Source organism: Ranitomeya variabilis, chromosome 1 (assembly GCF_051348905.1).
Source record: "Ranitomeya variabilis isolate aRanVar5 chromosome 1, aRanVar5.hap1, whole genome shotgun sequence".
Lineage (NCBI taxonomy): Eukaryota > Metazoa > Chordata > Amphibia > Anura > Dendrobatidae > Ranitomeya > Ranitomeya variabilis.
In genome coordinates, this window is record NC_135232.1 from 1,088,522,934 (window position 1) to 1,088,544,740 (window position 21,807).

Here is a 21,807-nt window from a genome sequence, read left to right on the forward strand (position 1 = left end):
TCCTGTATGGTTCCCAGGATCTGGAGGAGAGGAGATTCTCCTTCAGGCCCTGGGATCCATATTCGTGTAAAATAAAGAATAAAAATAAAAAATATGGGATATACTCACCCTCCGACGGCCCACAGCTCTCAGCGGTGCAAGTGGCGGCCTCCGTTCCTAAGGATGCAATAAGCGAAGGACCTTCGATGACGTCGCGTGACCGTGACGTCATCAAAGGTCCTTTGCTCATTGCATCCTTATGCACGGAGGCCGGCCCTTGCACCGCTGAGAGCTGCGGGCCGTCAGAGGGTGAGTATATCCCATATTTTTTATTTTTATTCTTTTTTTTTTTTTACATTAATATGGATCCCAGGGCCTGAAGGAGAGTCTCCTCTCCTCAGATCCTGGGAACCATCCACACAGCACACGCCGTATAAGATGACTGGGCGTATAAGATCTTATACAGCGAGTATATCCCAAACGCCGTATTTTATATGGAAAAGTTGGGGGTCGTCTTATACACCAGAAAATACGGTACATCAGCGCCATCACCGTACATACAAGAACCACACAGAAGAATCCAGAACAAGGATCATTAATGGCAATGGCGGGCCTGGCACAAGCATACAGACAGACAATGATGGCTGCAGAGCGGTCCTGTAGCAGGGCCGGACTGGGACAAAAAAGCAGCCCTGCCACACAAACCCCTCCAGCCCACATAACACGTTATAACACGTCCCACCCCAGATCAGTGAATTTTTGCTATACTTTGTCATGCTCCTCACCACTCTCTTATAGGAGATATTTTAAGAGCCACATGTGAATGGTGCTGCAGTGTGTATGATCGCCCACAGCTTCGTTTACATGGTGCTCTTCAAAGCTATTTTTCTCAGGATCATGGGGGTCCCCGCAATAAGGTCCACAACAAACAGAAAGTCATCCCCTATCCAGAAGATAGGGGAGAACTTCCAAATTTGAGACAGCTTAAACAGGTTTTTCATGACTTGCGGTATTTTTATTACATTTATAGGAATGCAGAAAATAAACCAATAATGACAATCCAGTACTCCAATGCTCGTGCAAACAAGTGTATAAATCAGGCATGATTTTTTATCAGATAGCACACTGACCGATGTTATACAATGGGGCCACGTAGAGAAACATTTTTTTTCTCAAACTGATCCGGCGTGAGAAATTCAGATCATGCTGCGATTTGGCTCTGCAATTGAATGACTCACCCATTCTAGTCTATGGGTGGGAGAAAAAAATGGATACCTCAGTATAACATCCAGTATTTACGGGTACATTACAATTCTATAACATAGGGGACTGTAAATGATCCTGTAAAAGATTAATAACTACTCAGAAAAAAAACTGACTGCAAACAGAAAACAAGTGAGAAAAAAAATCATCCCATTCTCCTGGATAAAAAGAGATACTTATATATGATGTACAGGGAAATATCGGTATAGTACAATGCCAAAGATTTTACTTCTTACATTACATGAGCGATATCTATTATGAATTCTACAATAGCTCAGAAACTGGCGAATCCTCGCAGCGCACAATGCGAGTCCTGGGAGGATTAGAAAATCTGCAGTCACAGAGTGACACACAGAGTGAGTGTAGCCAGTATAGTCCTCCATACAGTATTATAGGCACCACGTAGTCCTTCATACAGAATTATGGGCACCGCATAGACCTCCATACAGAATTATGGGCACCGAATAGTCCTCTATACAGTATAATGGGCCCACATAATGCTCCATACAGTATTATGGGCCCCATATATTACTCCATACAGTATCATGGACCCGAAATATTACTTCATACAGTATAATGTGCCCTATATACTCCATACATAAAAAAATTAAATACTCACTTCTCCCTGTAGCCTGTTGCTCTGGTCTCCTCAGCGTATTCTGACCTTTTGCACTGCCCGACACAAAGGATACACTGTAGTGATGTAATTGCGCCCTCTGCGCTAAGGGTACTGTCACACAGTGCCATTTTAATCGCTACGACGGTACGATTCGTGACGTTCTAGCGATATCGTTACGATATCGCAGTGTCTGACACGCAGCAGCGATCAGGGATCCTGCTGAGAATCGTACGTCGTAGCAGATCGTATGGAACTTTCTTTCGTCGCTTGATCACCCGCTGACATCGCTGGATCGTTGTGTGTGACAGCGATCCAGCGATGTGTTCGCTTGTAACCAGGGTAAACATCGGGTAACTAAGCGCAGGGCCGCGCTTAGTAACCCGATGTTTACCCTGGTTACCAGCGTAAACGTAAAAAAACCAAACAGTACATACTCACATTCCGGTGTCTGTCCTCCGGCGTCTCAGCTTCTCTGCACTGTGAGCGCCGGCCAGCCAGAAAGCGAGCACAGCGGTGACGTCTGACGTCACCGCTGTGCTTTCCGGCCGCTGTGCTTACACAGTGGAGAGAAGCAGAACGCCGGGGACAGACACCGGAATGTAAGTATGTACTGTTTGTTTTTTTTACGTTTACGCTGGTAACCAGGGTAAACATCGGGTTACTAAGCGCGGCCCTGCGCTTAGTAACCCGATGTTTACCCTGGTTACCCGGGGACTTCGGCATCGCTCCAGCGCCGTGATTGCAACGTGTGACCGCAGTCTACGACGCTGGAGCGATAATCATACAACGCTGCGACGTCACGGATCGTGCCGTCGCAGCGATCAAAATGGCACTGTGTGACAGTACCCTAAGACGTCACAGAGCTCAGACACAGAGGGGGAATGAAGGGAGAGGGAGCATCAGCGGGTGGCTCCCTCACTCATCATTTTTTTCACTGTGTTGGCGCTGGTACTGGGGCCCCACGACTTACGAGCCCCATAGCATGCCATGTCCACAACGATTTGTGGACTCGGGCACTTGCCAACTTGTGCCGAGTGGTGATGTCAGTCCTGATGTGTCATAACTGAGAACCACCAAAAATTAAGAAGTGGGTGAAATGCTTTTAGGACACACACCCTTAAATCAAAGGGATTTATAAAAAGAAAATAATCAGTACACGGATTAAATAAGAAAAAAGTGGAGGAATACTTATTAGCCCATTTGGTAATATCTCAATTCCACAGCAGAGAAATGTTCAGTTATGGATCTGAAACGTTGCCACATGGGCTAATAGTCCTCCACTTTCCACAATTAATCGGAGTGCTTCATATATATATATACACACACACAGGGCTCAAGTGTGCAAGACAATACAGACACACTGCTGTGGATGTGGCACAATTACTTGGGTGCAGTTATTATCACCATAGACACAGTTTTTTATAGTGCTCAAGTGTGCAACAGAATACAGACTTATAGGACTATATACTAGGGGGCAGACCCACAGCTGCTGTATCACTACACAATTGTATAAGTAGTGTGCAACTCTGAGATCCAATCCTGTGCATGTGAGCAGCGCTATCCATTACATACACATACATGCACAGTGCAGCAGCAGCATATAGAGATGCTGGGCAGGATGCCAGTGGGAGCAAACATTGCCTACTGTCTGCACACAGGCAGAAACAAGGCTGAGGAGTCTGATGGAGGGAAGCGGTGAACTATGATGGAGTCACGGAGCCGTGGTGCAGCAAAGCATGGGCAGGAGTCAGGAGATGTTTACTTACTGCTCTGCGAGTCCCAGCAATCAGCAATGTGTGTCCCCAGGGTCGGGAGACAGGGCACTGCTGCTGGTAAGCAGTCACGTTAGGTTGTGAGTGCCAGCAAGGCAAGGGTCTGCAGGGATTACAGGGAGAGTCGGTAACAGCACCACGTGTTTTGACCGCCGCTCTGCCGCCCCCTGGCTTGAGGGATGAGCTGCCGCCCGAAGCAAAGTGCTCAACTTGCTTCATGATAGCAGCGCCCCTGAGTCCACGTGCCAAACACAAATCAGGACTATAACTGTTGTGAATTCTGCTTTTGGGTTCCCTCCAGTGGTGGTAGGTGGTAATGCATTTTGTCCCTGAGTTGCAGTCCTGGTCAGGTGTTTCTGCTGATTGCAGTTCTGACTGGGGTATTTAGGTGTGCAGGATCCATTAGTCCTTGCCAGTTGTCAATTGTTGTTGGGAGGTGTTGGACCTCTGCTTGGTTCCTCCTGCCTTTCTGCCAAATCAGCAAAGATAAGTGTCTGGTTTTTTTTTCTGTGGCACACATGCTGTGTGCTTCATGATTCAGTGCTATTCTTTTGTGTTTTCTTGTCCAGCTTAGATTGTGTCAGTATTTTCTCAGTCTTGTTGGATTCTCTGGGGTTGCAGATATTCATTCCACGTCTTTAGTTAGATTGTGGAATTTTTTGTATTATCTGCTGTGGATATTTTTTGAAGGGTTTTAATACTGACCGCCTAGTATTCTGTCCTATCCTTTCCTATTTAGCTAGAGTGGCCTCTTTTGCTAAATCTTGTTTTCTGCCTGCGTGTGTCTTTTCTTCTCCTACTCACAGTCAATATTCGTGGGGGGCTGCCTATCCTTTGGGGTTCTGCTCTGAGGCAAGGTAGTATTCCTATTTCCATCTATAGGGGTATTTAGTCCTCCGGCTGTGTCGAGGTGTCTAGGGTTTTTTAGGCACACCCCACGGCTACTTCTAGTTGCGGTGTTAGTTCAGGATCTGCGGTCAGTATAGTTTCCACCTACTCCAGAGAAAGTTTCATGCGGCTCCAAGGTCAGAGGGATTCTGTGGGTTCCTTGATGAAACTGTGTGCCTTCTTCTCCCGCAAGTTTTCGCCTGCTGAACGCAATTATGATGTCGGCAATCGGGAGTTGTTGGCTATGAAGTGGGCGTTTGAGGAGTGGCGACATTGGCTTGAGGGAGCTAAGCATCGTATTGTGGTCCTGACTGATCATAAGAATCTGATTTACCTCGAGTCTCCCAAACGGCTGAGTCCTAGACAGGCTCGATGGTCCTTGTTTTTTTCCCGTTTTGATTTTGTGGTTTCGTATCTTCCGAGTTCTAAGAATATTAAGGCTGATGCCCTTTCTAGGAGCTTTTTGCCTGATTCTCCTGAGGTCCTTGAACCGGTCGGCATTCTGAAAGAAGGGGTGGTCCTTTCTGCCATTTCCCCTGATTTACGGCGGGTTCTTCAGGAATTTCAGGCTGACAGACCTGACCGCTGTCCTGTGGGGAAATTGTTTGTTCCTGACTGATGGACTAGTAGAGTGATTTCTGAGGTTCACTGTTCCGTGTTGGCTGGTCATCCTGGTATTTTTGGTACCAGAGATTTGGTTGGTAAGTCCATTTGGTGGCCTTCCTTGTCGCGTGATGTGCGTTCTTTTGTGCAGTCCTGTGGGACTTGTGCGCGGGTTACTTTTGCCATTGCCGGTCCCTGAGAGGCCCTGGACGCATATTTCTATGGATTTTATTTCTGATCTTCCGGTTTCCCAGAGGATGTCAGTTATCTGGGTTGTTTGTGACCGGTTTTCTAAGATGGTTCATTTGGTGTCTTTGCCTAAATTGCCTTCCTCTTCAGATTTGGTTCCGTTGTTTTTTCAGCATGTGGTTCGTTTGCATGGTATTCCGCAGAATATTGTGTCCGACAGAGGTTCCCAGTTTGTTTCTAGGTTTTGGCGGGCCTTTTGTGCTAGGCTGGGTATTGATTTGTCTTTTTCTTCTGCATTTCATCCTCAGACAAATGGTCAGACCAAGCGAACTAATCAGACCTTGGAGACCTATTTGAGATGCTTTGTGTCTGCTGATCAGGATGATTGGGTGGCCTTTTTGCCATTGGCCGAGTATGCCCTTAATAATCGGGCTAGTTCAGCTACTTTGGTTTCGCCTTTCTTTTGTAATTTTGGTTTTCATCCTCGTTTTTCTTCTGGGCAGGTTGAGCCTTCTGACTGTCCTGGTGTGGATTCTGTGGTTGATAGGTTGCAGCAGATTTGGGCTCATGTGGTGGACAATTTGGTGTTGTCTCAGGAGGAGGCTCAACGTTTTGCTAACCGTTGTCGGTGTGTTGGTTCCCGGCTTCGGGTTGGGGATCTGGTTTGGTTGTCTTCCCGTCATGTTCCTATGAAGGTTTCTTCCCCTAAGTTTAAGCCTCGGTTTATTGGTCTTTATAGGATTTCTGGGATTATTAATCCGGTGTCTTTTCGATTGGCGCTTCCGGCCTCTTTTGCTATCCATAATCTCTTCCATAGATCTTTATTGCGGAAATATGTGGTGCCCGTTGTTCCCTCTGTTGATCCTCCTGCCCCGGTGTTGGTTGAGGGGGAGTTGGAATATGTGGTTGAGAAGATTTTGGATTCTCGTTTTTCGAGGTGGAGGCTTCAGTACCTTGTCAAATGGAAGGGTTATGGCCAGGAGGATAATTCTTGGGTTTTTGCTTCTGATGTCCATGCTGCTGATTTGGTCCGTGCCTTTCATCTGGCTCGTCCTGATCGGCCTGGGGGCGCTGGTGAGGGTTCGGTGACCCCTCCTCAAGGGGGGGTACTGTTGTGAATTCTGCTTTTGGGTTCCCTCCGGTGGTGGTAGGTGGTAATGCAGTTGTCCCTGAGTTGCAGTCCTGATCAGGTGTTTCTGCTGATTGCAGTTCTGACTGGGGTATTTAGGTGTGCAGGATCCATTTGTCCTTGCCAGTTGTCAATTGTTGTTGGGAGGTGTTGGACCTCTGCTTGATTCCTCCTGCCTTTCTGCCAAATCAGCAAAGATAAGTGTCTGTTTTTTTTTTCTGTGGCACACATGCTGTGTGCTTCATGATTCAGTGCTATTCTTTTGTGTTTTCTTATCCAGCTTAGATTGTGTCAGTATTTTCTCAGTCTTGTTGGATTCTCTGGGGTTGCAGATATTAATTCCACGTCTTTAGTTAGGTTGTGGAATTTTTTGTATTATCTGCTGTGGATATGTTTTGAAGGGTTTTAATACTGACCTGTTATGGACCTGGTGGTTAGGAGCACCCGGAATGACCTGATGAGTAAACTAGAAATCAGAACAAGCTCTGGGAAAGTGGGAACTCTGCTGACCGCAAACACTACTCCTATCACACACACACTAGAAATAGCCGTGGAGCGTACCTAACTCTCCCTAGATGCCTTTTCCCAGCCTAAGAGCTAACTACCCCTAAAGATAGAAATAGAAGCCTAACCTTGCCTGAGAGAAATTCCCCAAAGGTAAAGGCAGCCCCCCACACGTATTGACCATGAGTTAAGAGGAAAGTCACAAACACAGGAATGAAACAGGTTTTAGCAAAGGAGGCCAGACTTAACTACTTAGTCAGAGGATAGAAAAGTGAACTATGCGGTCAGCACAAAAGACTACAAAAAACCACGCAGAGTAAGCAAAAAGACTCCCCACACCGACTCACGGTGTGGAGGTGCCACTCTGCACCCCAGAGCTTCCAGCTAGCAAGGGAATATCATGATAGCAAGCTGGACTAGAAATAGCAGTACTAAGAAATATATTCAGGAAGCAGTAACAAAAAATGAACTAGCAAAGACTTAGGTTCTGCTGGAGTAGACAGGTCCTCAGAGAAGTCCAAGAGAGATCTGAACCAATACTGAACCATTGACAGCTGGCATGAAGTAACGATCTGAGTGGAGTTAAATAGGGAAGCTAGCATAGCAATAAACGAGAGCAGCTGACAAAGCCAACCTCAGTGAACAGCAGTTCCGCTCAAAGCCACCAGAGGGAGTCCAAGAGCAGAACTACCCAAAGTACCATTCATGACCACAGGAGGGAGTCCGAGAACGGAATTCACAACACTGACCGCCTAGTATTCTGTCCTATCCTTTCCTATTTAGCTAGAGTGGCCTCTTTTGCTAAATCTTGCTTTCTGCCTGCGTGTGTCTTTTCTTCTACTCACAGTCAATATTCGTGGGGGGCTGCCTATCCTTTGGGGTTCTGCTCTGAGGCAAGGTAGTATTCCTATTTCCATCTATAGGGGTAATTAGTCCTCCGGCTGTGTCGAGGTGTCTAGGGTTTTTTAGGCACACCCCATGGCTACTTCTAGTTGCGGTGTTAGTTCAGGATCTGCGGTCAGTATAGTTTCCACCTACTCCAGAGAAAGTTTCATGCGGCTCCAAGGTCACCGGATCATAACATATAACATCATAAAGTCTTTTTCATGTGCATCCTCCAACGTGGTGTACATGATACAATGTACGAGGTGCCCTGGAAGTATCTAATGTGGTGAAACGCTACCTGAGTGGGTTGGGGAGCACTCGCTTGGCACAATATTTAGACAATCAGGCATGATTTCTCCACTTAAACAGTCTATTCCAGTTTATTAAACGTCATAAACCACATAACAAACAGTTCATTATACACATCAACGGAACACATTTACAATCGACAGTCTGTTCCAATGGTAGATCCGTGTCTGCCCGTAACCCCTTGTTATCTGGAGTTACCTTACAGGACCTCCGGCTCCACGCACCGACTCCTGTCAATGCTGATTCCCAGGAGAAAGCTGCCTCACTGGGATCACCATCCTCATGACCAGGGCACCTCGGATAGTCCAGACCCACTGTAGGAACTGCAGCTTCCTCAACACAGAAGCCGTCACAGGCTCTGTAGATGCAGCCTCTCCATGCGCTTCTAGGAAGTCCAGTCACAGGCACTTCCAACACACAGGCCATCAGTCCATGGTCTCAACAGGTGCTTGCAGGACTCCAGTCCATCCCAGGACAATCCAACACCCTGACCATTCCAGGACTCACACTCTCACCAGGTGCTTGCAGGACTCCAGTCCATGCCAGGACAATCCAACACCTTGAGCATTCAGGTTCACGGTCTCTCAGGTGCTTCAATGAAGTCTCGACTCACAGGAGCTTCCAACACCGACCGTCCAGGACCTTGCACATGGACCAAACAGATCCATACACTCTGACCATGTGACCAGACCTCAGTCACATTATATGGTTGTAACCACTCCCCTAGATGGGAGTATGTGTGGTTAGCCAGTCCTGCCCAGCTCACCAGCTAATCCTATAAGCCCGCCCTTATAAGTAAACACAACTAACTCTTGTGGGACTATAAGTCCCAGCATAACCATATCATTTTGGGCTTACAGCGCAGAGCACCTCTGCGACACATACCGGCCATTTACAGTCCTGCAGGACTTTGTCTCATCATCACCATAATTATGCTTCCAAGCACATCCTGAAACACACACACAGCGCCCCCTGGCTGTAACATGGGTTACTGCACCACACTATATTGGGGTAACCATGAAATAACTACAAACTAGGATGAATCTACACAGACACACAATCAGGAATGAAATGAACACGCCTGTGGGAAAACATTTTTCTGGACCTGAACACTGTATGACAGATTTAAAAGTCTTAATACTAAAAGGTCATTTTAAGGACCACAGGGAAAGAAAAATTTGGGAATTCAAACTAATGAAAATGTTCAATTCTTTGACACTAAAGTAAACATGGGTTTACTAGGGACCGTTCATGTCAGACTAATTTGATCAGCTTCTATGAAGAGGTAAGTTCCGGACTGGACCAAGGGAGCCCAGTGGATGTAGTGTATATGGACTTTTCAAAAGCTTTTGATACGGTGCCACACAAAAGGTTGATACATAAAATGAGAATAATGGGGATAGGGGAAAATATGTGCAAGTGGGTTGAGAACTGGCTCAGGGATAGGAAACAAAGGGTGGTTATTAATGGAGCACACTCGGACTGGGTCACAGTTAGTAGTGGGGTACCACAGGGGTCAGTATTGGGCCCTCTTCTTTTTAACATATTTATTAATGACCTTGTAACGGGCATTCAGAGTAGAATTTCAATATTTGCAGATGACACTAAACTCTGCAGGGTAATCAATACAGAGGAGGACAATTTTATATTACAGGATGATTTATGTAAATTAGAAGCTTGGGCTGATAAATGGCAAATGAGCTTTAATGGGGATAAATGTAAGGTCATGCACTTGGGTAGAAGTAATAAGATGTATAACTATGTGCTTAATTCTAAAACTCTGGGCAAAACCGTCAATGAAAAAGACCTGGGTGTATGGGTGGATGACAAACTCATATTCAGTGGCCAGTGTCAGGCAGCTGCTACAAAGGCAAATAAAATAATGGGATGCATTAAAAGAGGAATAGATGCTCATGAGGAGAACATAATTTTACCTCTATACAAGTCACTAGTGCGACCACACTTAGAATACTGTGCACAGTTCTGGTCTCCGGTGTATAAGAAAGACATAGCTGAACTAGAGCGGGTGCAGAGAAGAGCGACCAAGATTATTAAAGGACTGGGGGGTCGGCAATACCAAGATAGGTTATTACACTTGGGGCTATTTAGTTTGGAAAAACGAAGACTAAGGGGTGATCTTATGTTAATGTATAAATATATGAGGGGACAGTACAAAGACCTTTCTGATTATCTTTTTAATCATAGACCGGTGACAGGGACAAGGGGGCATCCTCTACGTCTGGAGGAAAAAAGGTTTAAGCATAATAACAGACGCGGATTCTTTACTGTAAGAGCAGTGAGACTATGGAACTCTCTGCCGTATGATGTTGTAATGAGTGATTCATTACTTAAATTTAAGAGGGGACTGGATACCTTTCTGGAAAAGTATAATGTTACAGGGTATATACACTAGATTCCTTGATAGGGCGTTGATCCAGGGAACTAGTCTGATTGCCGTATGTGGAGTCGGGAAGGAATTTTTTCCCCAATGTGGAGCTTACTCTTTGCCACATGTTTTTTTTTGCCTTCCTCTGGATCAACATGTTAGGGCATGTTATGTTAGGCTATGGGTTGAACTAGATGGACTTAGGGTACCGTCACACACTGCAATTTTGATCGCTACGACGGTACGATTCGTGACGTTCTAGCGATATCGTTACGATATCGCAGTGTCTGACACGCAGCAGCGATCAGGGATCCTGCTGAGAATCGTACGTCGTAGCAGATCGTTTGGAACTTTCTTTCGTCGCTTGATCACCCGCTGACATCGCTGGATCGTTGTGTGTGACAGCGATCCAGCGATGCGTTCGCTGGTAACCAGGCTAAACATCGGGTAACTAAGCGCAGGGCCGCGCTTAGTAACCCGATGTTTACCGTGGTTACCAGCGTAAAAGTAAAAAAAACCAAACCGTACATGCTCACCATCTGATGTCCGTCCGGTCCCTTGCCGTCCGCTTCCCGCTCTGACTGTCTGCCGGCCGGAAAGTGAGAGCAGATCACAGCGGTGACGTCACCGCTGCGCTCTGCTCTCACTGAACGGCCGGATCTGTCAGAGCAGGAAGCGGACGGCAAGGGACCGGACGGACATCAGATGGTGAGCATGTACGGTTTGTTTTTTTTTACTTTTACGCTGGTAACCACGGTAAACATCGGGTTACTAAGCGCGGCCCTGCGCTTAGTTACCCGATGTTTACCCTGGTTACCCGGGGACTTCGGCATCGCTCCAGCGCCGTGATTGCAACGTGTGACCGCAGTCTACGACGCTGGAGCGATAATCATACGATCGCTGCGACGTCACGGATCGTGCCGTCGTAGCGATCAAAATTGCACTGTGTGACGGTACCCTTAAAGTCTTCCTTCAACCTTAATAACTATGTAACTATGTAACTATGTAACTAGGACTCAATTTAACACCTGGATTTATGAGTCACTACATGGATACAATTCACACCTCCACCAGACGGACTCCAGATAACTAAGAACATTATTCCCACTGCCTCTCCATTTGTAAAGGCCCCGTCTCACACAGCGACGCTGCAGCGATACAGACAACGATGCTGATCACTGCAGCGTCGCTGTTTTGTCGCTGTGTGGTCGCTGGGGAGCTGTCACACAGACCGCTCTCTCCAGCGACCAACGATCAGGGGAACGACTTCGGCATCGTTGAAACTGTCTTCAACGATGCCGAAGTCCCCCTGCAGCACCCGGGTAACCAGGGTAAACATCGGGTTACTAAGCGCAGGGCCGCGCTTAGTAACCCGATGTTTACCCTGGTTACCAAAAAAAACAAACAGTACATACTCGCCTTTCGGTGTCCAGGTCCCTTGCCGTCTGCTTCCTGCTCTGACTGAGATCCGGCCGTACAGTGAGAAGTGAGAGCACAGCGGTGACGTCACCGCTGTGCTCTCACTTCTCACTGTACGGCCGGCAGTCAGTGAGAGCAGGAAGCAGACGGCAAGGGACCTGGACACCGAAAGGCGAGTATGTACTGTTTGTTTTTTTTGGTAACCAGGGTAAACATCGGGTTACTAAGCGCGGCCCTGCGCTTAGTAACCCGATGTTTACCCTGGTTACCAGTGAAGACATCGCTGGATCGGTGTCACACACACCGATTCAGCGATGTCAGCGGGGCCTCAACGACCAAAAAAAGGTCCAGGCCATTCCGACACGACCAGCGATCTCACAGCAGGGGCCCGATCGCTGGTACGTGTCACACATAGCGAGATCGCTATGGAGGTCGCTGTTGCGTCACAAAACTTGTGACTCAGCAGCGATCTCGCTAGCGATCTCGCTATGTGAGACGGGGCCTTAAGAGAATGCCTAATTTGATTTCCTTGGTTTATCTATGGACTCATCACACTTCCCACCCCCTAACAAATGTCCTCCTGTAGTATTATTGAAATGTTGTGCTTTCTTCTTATTAATCTATTTGGAATCCTGCCTGAAGAAAGAGCCACTGTGCTCTGAATGCTGCAAACATATTATTTTCTGGTTAGCCAATAAAGGTATCACTCCTACAATACTTTTGTCATAATTGGGTAGAAAAGTATTCACATTGATTTTTCTGGCTAGCACGATACCACAATACAATTTGTTATTGTACATCATTGAGGTCAGGAAATCCATGAAACATCTGTAATAAAATGTTGCATTTTACAAAGGTATGGAAACTCACGGCATTAGCAGCTCACAAGGCCGTCTCCGTACAAGTGCGATGCTGCAACAAGAACAAATAAAATATAGCAAAAGTATGCTACATAATATCAACACCACTCAAATACATATACATACTTCTCTTATCCATGGGACCATAGTGCTACTTGCAGCTAGGCACCACCTTACACATGTTGTATTATGGAACAGATCTAATTAAATTGCTAATTGCCAATGAATGAAGGTTAAATTAAATGCTACGTTACAGGAACACAGGCGCTGAATTTTTCATGTAGTCAGATTGTGTGTTCATCATCAATCTACTTAAATGTCTCTTAGGCATCAAACTGTGAAAATAAATAAGCTGAATAATACAATTCTAAAAGCCTCACGCTGCCTCTATTCTACCAAACCTAATTTACAAAGTTATCCATGGTGTCTCTAATCAATTTGATTAGCATTGGACCAGATAAAGAGACAATCGATGATGTGATTAGCCTTTCAGTTTTATCTGCTGCACACACGTCCTACTAGAAGAATTCTGTCTGAAATGTGTCACATTATACATTCACACCTCACCTAATCTGTGACACACCATTTATTTCAATAGATACGTGAGTCAATGGACTGAAGGTGAAGAGCTTGTTTCATTCGCTATGACCCGGTTTCATGGCAATGTTCACATACTATGCTGATGATAAATGTGCTATGTGGTTTTTAGTTGACAGCAGACTCAGTAGACTCTACAGTTTGTCAGTATCTTTAACTCTATATCTTAGGCCGGCCATATGCAGCGCCCCAGAGTCCTGGTCGTTGCAGTACTTTCGCTCCGCCGCTAACGGGAGTGATGGTATGTCTGATGGCACTAAAGGAGTTCACCTGACCAGGTATCACAGACACACATTACACTTCACACTCTGGCCACCAGGGGGAGTGGTTCTATCTAGTAGGCCACTCCTCACACTTTGGTAAAACTGGGGGTTGGACAGGAAGTTAGGGAGAACGTAGCTGGGAAGAGCTAGAGAGAGGACCTGTCAGGGGTGGGATCCTGGCAGCGTCCTGAAAAGAGACAAGATCGTTACGGAGTTGTGCCTGTGCCTTACAGCGGCAGACTCCTAAGAAAGGACAAGAAGCGAGGTGTATTGTGAAGGAGTGAGAAACGGGAATACAGCGCAGAGGTGATAGGACCAGAAGGAGTCGTGCTGTAAGATCGAGGCAACATCCTTCTGAGGCGCAAAGTCGGTGGCCGGAACGCCGAGAAAGTAAGAGACTCTAAGCATTACTTCAAACCACGGCAGAACAGCCAATTATAGGTTGGCTGTCTCACTTAATCACCTAAGCAGACAACGGAGGCAGCTGTGGGAGAGGGGTGACTCTAGGGTCCTGGAAGAACTCCAGGCCTACCCCGTCATACGGGTGCGTCCTAACCATATCATCTGGGGGACGGAGAGAACGAACATCAGAGGCAGACACAACAGTTGTGAGGACTATCCCGGGGTGCTCAGCAGGGAAGGACTACAACACACAGGCGCTAGAAGGTAGACACTGATTCCCACCTGCTAAGGGAACTCTGGATGTGCCTTTGGACCGTCCGGTCTCAGACAGCCCTGTTAACAGTACTCTGGATTGAGGATCCTGAAGCCTTCAGTAAAGAGGTAAAGAGACTGCAACCCTGTGTCCTCGTTATTCATCGCACCCTGCACCACACATCATCACTCTCAACTTTTACTGGACGCCCCTTAGAAGGGTCACGGACCAGGTCTAGCCACCGTGACAATCCCAGAACCGAGACAGAGAGGCCCGGTACTGGGTACCCCACGGCCCTGCGACAGTGGGGGCGCTCCAATTTGGCGTCACGAACAGGATGTACTTAAGCCTGAAGGATCAGGTCATGTGTGCCGTGTAACTGTGATTTATTGTGCTTGGACTGTGACTTATTGCAAAGACTGTGTATTGCTATTGCCGCCAAGAGTTCCCGCCACAATTTGCCATTGCCGCGCACGGAGGGAGGAGCCTTAGCTTCGTGGGCGGAACCGGTCAAAAGGAGTGCGGAACGAGAAAGCGCGGTAAAGTGCCAACCCCGGAAGAGGGACTCCGACCTCCAGCAGGTTAGTAGGAGGAAGGGACAGCCATGTCTGAGTCGGGAGGAGCGGGGGCGGCGGTCGCAGCCGTGGACGCAAAGGCAGCTCCGGTCCCCGCAGCGGACGTAGCCGCGGCCCTAATACCACCACCGGTTGCCGCAGAGCCCGCTGCCCCCATCAGCCAGTCGGAGACTGCCGCTACCACAACGGCCATAATGCCCTTCTCTATGCCGTACCTGCCCGGAGCGGCCTGGCTCCCGCGATACTCCGGGGAGTCGCATACATTAACTGACTTTAAAGAAGGGATCTGCAGCCTGCTCGAGTTCTACCCCTTGACAGAGCCTCAGAAGGTTCATATGATAACCGGCCAACTCTTTAGGGCGGCTCTGAGAGAAGTGAAGTCCTGGCCCGCCGCGGATAAGGGAACTGCACAGCAGGTTTTTGCAAAGCTTAAAGCCACCTTCGATACCCGTACTGCTACAGAAATTAAATTGACTTTCTATGGATGCAAACAGAGACCGCAGGATAGCTTACGGGACTATGCTCTTAATCTCCAGGAGGCACTGCGGGCCATTAAGCAGAGTGACTCCGGCAGCATACAAGATGAGGATAAACTCCTGAAAGAGCGGTTCATTGAGGGGCTCCTGTGCAGTCACCAAAGGGGCCAATTGCACTTCCTGGCCATGCAAAATCCAGACCTGACTTTTGCGCAATTCAAGGATAAAGCCATCCAGGCGCTGCAGGAGCGACAGTCCAGCCGTGCGGTACCCCCCAGGCGTCATGCCCTCACGTACTACCAGGAGGTGGCGCCAGATGCTCCAGTCGCCGCCGAGGCCGATGCCCAGAGCTTAGAGGACGACTCCCCCGCAGGACTCCGCCTCCAGATGCAGGAGCTGACCAAGAGCGTTGCTGCCCTAGCCCGGACTGTGCAGTCCCTACAGGAGGCCCCCAAGGAGAAGATCCAACTGGCCTCCAGACCAGAGGATGTCCCCTGGATGCGACAGAGGAGGACTCCGCCAACCAGAGGCCGGGACGACGATCGCTTCCATCGGGACGGACGACCTATCTGCTGCCGCTGTCACCAGGTGGGCCACCTTGCAAGGTACTGTCCTTTAAACGAGCAACCCCTGGGGCAAAGGGCCAACCCCCAGGAGTAGGACGATCAGGCCCGCAGCATTGGAGAGCCAAATATGTTGGAGGGCGACCAGTTCTTCCTGTTGTGATCGACGGTATCCCCATGAACGCTCTGCTGGACACCGGTTCTCAGGTGACGACTATGCCTTACGTGCTTTATAAACGGTATTGGGAGGACACCGATATTACTCGTGGCCCCCGATGACGATTTCACCATAATAGCCAGTAATGGTCAGCCATTGCCACAAGTGGGGTATAAAGAGGTCACCATCAAGGTGGGGCGGGTGGAATTGAAGGCCCAAGGGATTGTAATTGTTGATATTGACCGCCGTGAATGTAATCCCGTGATGACTATCGGTACCAATGTTATAGAAAATTGTCTTGCAGAAGTTATTGTCTTGTTACAATAGGTAGCAGAAACCGCTGGCTACAGTGAACAACGCGCCCTGCAAAAAGAAATCAGAGCTCTGATGCAGAGACAGCAGGTAGAGCTGACTGGTGGTGAAATTGGTCATGTCACTGTGAGTGATTCAAACCCTATCGCGATACCCCCCAGGAGTGAGATGTTAATATGGTGTCGGGCAGCCATAGGCCTCAGGGGTAAGGACTACCAGGCCCTGGTAGAACCCGTATATTCAGACAATAGGCCTACTCTCCTAACAGCCAGGGGGGTGGTCGACGTCCGCCAGGGGAGGGTGCCAGTACGTGTCCTTAATTGTGGGGAGGAAGATGTCCACCTCACCAAGTATGCCACGCTTGCCAAACTGTTCGCTGTCAATAATAGTGTGATACAGACACCTGGACCCTTGGTCCCGTCTAACCTGGCGGAGGACAATGGTTCTGCAGGGCACTCGAAAGATTGGTGTCGGGAATTACATGTGGGCACTGACTCTACCTCATCCCACCAGAAACAGGGGGCCTACAGGGTGGTTCACGAGTACGAGCGGGTATTTAGCAAACACCCCTTAGATTTTGGACAGGTGAAAGGGATCCAACATCATATCCCCACAGGAGATCATCGGCCCATAAAAGAGAGATACCACCCTGTACCCCCAGCTCATTACCAGTGTGCCAAGGAAATGTTGCGAGAAATGAAGGAGGCTGGGGTGGTGAGAGACAGTTGTAGTCCCTGGGCAGCTCCATTAGTCCTTGTTAAAAAGAAAGATGGCACAATGAGGATGTGTGTTGATTACAGGCAGTTGAATTGCATTACACATAAGGATGCATACCCACTGCCCAGGATAGAGAAGTCTCTGGCTGCCTTAAAATCTGCTAACTACTTCTCTACCTTAGATCTCACCAGTGGGTACTGGCAGGTTCCCGTGGCGGAGGCGGACAAAGAGAAGACGGCCTTCACGACACCGATGGGTCTCTGCGAATTCAACTACATGCCCTTCGGATTGTGCAATGCCCTGGGGACATTCCAGAGGATGATGGAGTGCTGTCTGGGGCACAAGAACTTTGAAACCGTACTGCTGTATTTGGATGATGTCATTGTCTTCTCTAAGACCTACGAAGACCATCTGAAGCACCTGGCTGAGGTGTTTGAAGCCCTGTCCAACTTTGGCTTAAAGGTGAAACTGTCCAAATGCCATCTGCTGAAACCCAAAGTGCAGTACCTGGGCCATGTGGTGAGTGCTGAAGGAGTGGCCCCAGACCCCAACAAGGTCACGGTGATCCAGGACTGGCCGAAGCCCAGCAACCTCCACGAAGTCCGGCAGTTCCTCGGGCTGGTAGGCTATTACCGGAGGTTCATTAAGGACTTCACCAAGAAGGCCGCGCCCTTGCAAGATCTGTTGGTGGGCCAATCAAAGAAGACCAAGGGGAAGAACTGTTATGATCCTAGTGGCAAGGATCACAAGTAGGACTAGCTAAGTAACTAAACCGACTACAAACTCTGGGGAAGTGGTAACTGAATTGACCGCAACCTGATCCTATCCGCAAACAACTATAGGCAGCCGTGGAACGTTACCTGAAAATCCTAGACATCTCTTCACGGCCTGAGAAACTGACTATTCCTAGAGGGAACAAAAGTCCTCACTTACCTCAGTGAAATGACCCCAAAGATATAGAATAGCCCCCCACAAATATTAACGGTGAGTTAAGGGGAAAGCACAAACGCAGAGATGAAATTAGATTTAGCAAATGAGGCCCGCTAACACTAGAAAGCAGAAAATAGAAAGGGAACTGTGCGGTCAATTAAAAACCCTATTCAAAATATCCACGCAGAGATCGCTCGAGCCCCCGCACCAACTAACGGTGCGGGGGAAGCAACTCTGTACCCCAGAGCAAACCAGCAGAAGAAATCACATATTAGCAAGCTGGACTAAACTCATCATACACAGAAATCATATTACAACATCAACCCAGATTGAATCAAGAAGCACATAAAACTGAACAATACTAGAACAACATAGAAGAAAACCAGTATACTGTGCCAATTTACACTAAATAATTTTTATTAAATATTTATACAATTAAAATCACAGAACAAGGTGACTACTAGGAAAGCAGGGACACTACCACAATAAATATGTGTGTAACTAGAGATCAAGTAGAGCGCCTGTATTGCTATTAACCTTATAAAGATTATTGTCCACAATGCTATCAACTACTAAATATAGGGGCACAGTAGAACGCCCTGCAAAATTGCCGGTAACATTGGAGCATATTGCAGACTGATGAGCAAAAAATAATTAAACAGAACTTAGCTTATCCTGAAGAGACTGAAACCGAAGAAAATCAGGAGTAATCAGAATAGCACTGAGTACATTGACAGCCTGAAAACAGAGTTCACAACAGTACCCCCCCTTGAGGAGGGGTCACCGAACCCTCATCAAAACCCCCAGGGCGATCAGGGTGAGCCACATGGAAGGCACGAACCAAATCGGCCGCATGAACATCAGAGGCGACAACCCAGGAATTATCCTCCTGACCATAGCCCTTCCATTTAACCAAATACTGAAGCCTCAATCTAGAAATACGAGAATCCAAGATCTTCTCCACCACGTATTCCAATTCTCCCTCAACCAGCACAGGGGCAGGAGGCTCAACCGGAGGACCCACAGGCACCACATACCTCCGCAACAACGACCGATGAAACACATTATGAATAGCAAACGATGCTGGGAGGTCCAAACGAAATGACACAGGGTTAAGGACTTCCAAAATCTTATAAGGACCGATAAACCGAGGCTTGAACTTAGGAGAGGAGACCTTCATAGGAACAAAGCGAGAAGACAACCACACCAAGTCCCCAACGCGAAGTCGGGGACCCACACAGCGACGGCGGTTGGCAAAGCGCTGAGCCTTCTCTTGTGACAGCTTCAAATTGTCCACAACATGATTCCAAATCTGATGCAACCTATCCACCACAACATTCACTCCAGGACAGTCAGAAGGCTCCACCTGACCCGAGGAAAAACGAGGATGAAACCCCGAATTACAAAAAAAAGGAGAAACCAAAGTAGCAGAACTAGCCCGATTATTAAGGGCAAACTTGGCGAATGGCAAAAAAGTCACCCAGTCGTCTTGATCAGCAGAAACAAATCATCTCAAATAGGTTTCCAAGGTCTGATTAGTTCGTTCGGTTTGGCCATTCGTCTGAGGATGGAAGGCCGACGAAAAAGACAAATCAATGCCCATCTTAGCGCAAAAGGATCCTCTGTCGGAAACAATATTTTCAGGGATCCCATGCAAACGAACCACATTTTGAAAAAACAGCGGAACCAACTCGGAGAAGGAAGGCAACTTAGGCAAGGGCACCAAATGGACCATCTTAGAAAAACGATCACACACCACCCAGATGACAGACATTCTCTGAGAGACAGGGAGATCCGAAATAAAATCCATGGAAATGTGCGTCCAAGGCCTCTTCGGGACAGGCAAAGGTAACAGCAAACCACTGGCACGAGAACAGCAAGGCTTAGCCCGAGCACAAATTCCACAAGACTGCACAAAGGAACGCACATCCCGCGACAAGGAAGGCCACCAAAAGGACCTGGCCACCAAATCTCTGGTACCAAATATTCCAGGATGGCCCGCCAACACCGAAGAATGAACCTCGGAAATAACTCTGCTGGTCCATCTATCCGGGACAAACAGTCTCTCCTGTGGACAACGGTCAGGTCTATCCGCCTGAAACTCCTGCAGCACTCGTCGCAAATCTGGGGAGATGGCAGACAAAATCACCCCTTTTCTGAGAATACCAGCCGGCTCTGAATCTCCAGGAGAGTCAGGCACAAAACTCCTAGAAAGAGCATCAGCCTTTACATTCTTCGAACCAGGCAGGTTCGAGACCACGAAATCAAAACGAGAGAAAAACAACGACCAACGAGCCTGTCTAGGATTCAGCCGCTTGGCCGACTCGAGATAAATCAGATTCTTGTGATCAGTCAAGACCACCACACGATGCTTAGCACCCTCGAGCCAATGTCGCCACTCCTCAAATGCCCACTTCATAGCCAACAACTCCCGATTACCGACATCATAATTCCGCTCGGCAGGCGAAAACTTTCTTGAAAAGAAAGCACATGGCTTCATCACAGAGCCATCGGCGCTTCTCTGCGACAAAACAGCCCCCGCTCCAATCTTGGAAGCATCAACCTCGACCTGGAAAGGAAGAGAGACATCTGGCTGACATAAGACCGGAGCCGAAGAAAACCGGCGCTTCAGCTCCCGAAAGGCCTCCACAGCCGCAGGAGACCAGTTAGTAACATCAGAACCTTTCTTGGTCAAATCGGTCAAAGGCTTAACAACACCAGAAAAATTAGCGATGAAGCGACGGTAAAAATTAGCAAAACCCAAGAACTTCTGAAGACTCTTAACAGATGTAGGCTGCGTCCAGTCATGAATAGCCTGAACCTTGACTGGGTCCATCTCAATAGTAGAAGGAGAAAAAATGAAACCCAAAAAAGAAACCTTCTGGACTCCAAAAAGACATTTTGAGCCCTTCACAAATAAAGCATTGGCACGCAGGACCTGAAACACCATCCTGACCTGCTTAACATGGGACTCCCAATCATCAGAAAAAACCAGAATATCATCCAGATACACAATCATAAATTTATCCAGATATTCGCGGAAGATGTCGTGCATAAAAGACTGAAAGACAGAAGGAGCGTTAGAAAGTCCAAAAGGCATCACCAAGTACTCAAAATGGCCTTCGGGCGTATTAAATGCAGTTTTCCATTCATCACCCTGCTTAATACGCACAAGGTTATACGCACCACGAAGATCTATCTTGGTGAACCAACTAGACCCCTTAATGCGAGCAAACAGATCAGATAACAATGGCAAAGGATACTGAAATTTGACCGTGATTTTATTTAGAAGGCGATAATCAATACAAGGTCTCAGAGAACCATCCTTCTTAGCCACAAAAAAGAACCCCGCACCAAGAGGGGAGGAGGAGGGGCGAATAAGTCCTTTCTCCATAGACTCCTTTATATAACTCCGCGTGGCAGCATGCTCCGGCACTGACAAATTGAAAAGTCGTCCCTTAGGAAATTTACTACCAGGAATCAAATTTATAGCACAATCACAATCCCTATGAGGAGGTAGAGAACTGAGTTTGGGCTCATCAAATACATCCTGGTAGTCTGACAAAAACGCAGGGACTTCAGAAGGAGTGGATGAAGCAATTGACACCACAGGAGCGTCGCCATGAATTCCCTGACAACCCCAACTTGACACAGACATTGCTTTCCAATCCAGGACTGGATTATGAGTCTGCAACCATGGCAGACCCAACACGACAACATCATGCAAATTACGCAGCACAAGAAAGCGAATCACCTC